At 47.5% G+C, this 2,743-nt stretch overlaps 1 long non-coding RNA gene across 1 annotated transcript in view; it reads right to left on the reverse strand.

The window, feature by feature from the left end:
- Positions 1-674: 674 nt before the first annotated feature.
- LOC144216921 (uncharacterized) overlaps positions 675-2,743 on the reverse strand; it is a 2,338-nt gene continuing 269 nt past the window's right edge. Inside the window, exons 2-3 of the long non-coding RNA XR_013330798.1 lie at positions 1,995-2,133; positions 675-979 (exon numbers count right to left, since the gene is read on the reverse strand). This is a non-coding gene — a long non-coding RNA (uncharacterized LOC144216921). The remainder of the gene's footprint in view (positions 980-1,994; positions 2,134-2,743) is intronic.

Below are 2,743 nucleotides of genomic sequence, written 5' to 3' on the forward strand. Positions count from 1 at the left end.
GCAGTTTCCTGCCTTCACCCAGTGTGAGCCCCTCTGTGTCTCGGCCCCTGTGAGCTCTGGCCTTGTCCCCAGTCCAGCCCTAGCTGTCTTGTTCGGTTTACTAGCAAGTCCCAAGCCAGTGAATTAAGGCTGCTTCTACCATAGGTGAGTCTCCTCTTCCCCTCTGGCTCTTAATCAAACTTGGAGAACTGCCCTGTGAATCAGTGTCTGGGTCGCTCAGCGGCACCATGTGGCCTCCAGGCCAGCTGGGCCACCCGCGAGGTGTCCTTCCGAACCACACACTAGAGCAGTGCCATCTGATATACGTGACCATGTGACTCATGTGTGGCACTTTAAGTTTTCTCATAGCCACACTAAAAAAGTAACAAGAAATGGGCAAAATTAATTTCAATAGTACATTTTCACTTAATATAGTATCACTTTGCTGTGTAATCAGTGTAAAATCAGTGAGTTACGTCAGTTTTCTGCTTACGGCGTGCCTCAAATAAGAGCAGGCGTGTTTCGGCAGCCATGTGCAGTGGGTTACTCACGTCGTGGGCAGCGTGGCTCTGAAGACCTGACCTCCGTCTCCGTCTCTCCAACAATTGTTTTAAACTTGACATTTTAACTTATTTGGGGCTATAATAAAATAATTTAAAACAGGCTCACCAAATGGTAGGAAGTGATAGCTTTTAATGAAGGTAGAGTGTGCCAAAACAAAGAGGTAAAAGAGAGATTTCAGATAATTTATCTAAATAAAATCTGCCTTCATTCCAGTTTATAAATTTAAAACAAGCTTATTTTTGATGAGAACAAATGTTGTCAAACATAACTGTCAAGTGTAACAGAAAAGGCAGATTTCATTGGATATCACTCTTGGGGCGATGCGGTTCAGAATGACGTTGGTGTTAATGAAATTCCCACGCGCTTCTAAAAAATGAAAAACCAAAAACAATGAGCCACAGATTCTTCTTTCTTCATCTTTTCTCGTTCCTCCCAGCTGCAGGATGAAATGAGAGAAAATTAACGATCATAGAGCATTAAGCAGCAACAGAGACTTTCCAAACCTATGAAAACAGCCCTGTGTGTATCTGCCACGTCTGCGGGCTGTTTGTCAACAAGGAGAGAACAACCCAGTTTCACCTGTAACCTGTACCTTGTGCTCAGGGTGTTCGTGGGGCCCATGGCTTCGATCACGCGCTCAGACCAACCTGGTCTCCCTCTGGCCTAACAACCATCAGTGCTTTCCTCTTTCCCTTGAGAGGCCGTTGTGGGATTTAAGGAAATCTCTTCACCTTAAAAGCCTATGCTCATTCCACAAATGATACTCCCTTACCCTCCCAGACCCTCGATTTCCCTATCTACCGGAGGAGAAACAGGCTGGTATTGTGACAAGTGAATCATTTAAATATATTCAAAGACAAGATATACCTCAAGACTTAATTAGCAATTCAGTGAGAAGTAATGGCCATGCTGTAAGTTTCTCTGGACTGTCACCGAAAATACAAAAGTCCACACCTGAATCCTTAGGCGTTCATCGGTAACTGCGGTCCTACTTGAAACTCGGACCTTTTCGCCATTTGCATGTAATCGCATTCGAAAAGGCATGGGTTCCAGGGAGCGCGAGGGGCTGCATGTCGTGGGCCAGGTGATGAAGACCCCGCGGGCGCACAGCCCGACCACTTTAGCCGCTGCTTCGGTCACCGTTTTCTAAACCAGGACCGGTCTCAGTTACCGATACGTGTACCATTAGTTAGTCGTCTTAGGGGTAGACGACAAAAGACCTCACAAGAACGAATGAGGAGCCGTGAAATAGATTTCAAAATATACTGTGGTTTCTGTTACTAGTACCTGAGTGTCCTATTAACATTCTAAGTAGGTAAAACTGAATTTTGGAATGAATTTTAAACAAACTCCTTAATTTACTGGGTGCATTAAAAAAAAACCAAACCCCTGTCAATAACAGGTCAATGCCGGGAATGGCTGGGTGACAGGCAAAGCTGTCGGGTACCTGCCTTTTCTGGGTCTGGTGTCTGGCGCGTCGGAATGCTTCTCAGTGAGATCCTTCTTGGTTTTTGTTACACGTCTCTTCTTCCTCGCTCTCCGCGACTTGCGCATCCTTATCGGAGTTTTCGTGCTGATGGTTTGTTGTTCCTTTCGTGAGGAATAAACAGACTTTGGAGCAGACGTTCACGAAGAAATATCGCGACGCGGGAGGAATAGCGACGTGTACCCGCGGGAGAAGCGGGAGGGCGGAAGGAACTCGGAGAAGCAGAGCTGGGACCCTGGTGGACGCAGCCCTGCCATGGCCCTCACCCTTCTGCTGCACGGCCGCTTCCACAGTGACTTTCTTTCTTTCCAGTCACCCTGCCACCCTGTGCTGCTATTGCTGGCCCTTCGGAGAAGGAGGGCCCAGAATCATCGGGGGCTGCTGCCTTGTGTATGTTCTCTCAGAGATTTCTGGCAACAATGTTTTGCCTCCACTACAAATTCTCTGATGAAGCTCATTAGTCCCTCAACCCTGAATATTTGACATTTACAAGTGTTCCCACATCAGTTCATAATGATTGGGGATGAACTTTTTAAAACTTGTCGTCTTTAGGGGCGCCTGGGTGGCTCAGTCGGTTAAGTGTCCGACTTCGGCTCAGGTCATGATCTCATGGTTCGTGGGTTCGAGCCCCGCGTCGGGCTCTGTGCTGACAGCCAGCTCAGAGCCTGGAGCCTGTTTCAGGTTCTGTGTCTCCCTCTCTCTCTGACCCTCCCC

Source organism: Crocuta crocuta, unplaced genomic scaffold, assembly GCF_008692635.1.
Source record: "Crocuta crocuta isolate KB4526 unplaced genomic scaffold, BGI_CrCroc_1.0 scaffold10536, whole genome shotgun sequence".
Lineage (NCBI taxonomy): Eukaryota > Metazoa > Chordata > Mammalia > Carnivora > Hyaenidae > Crocuta > Crocuta crocuta.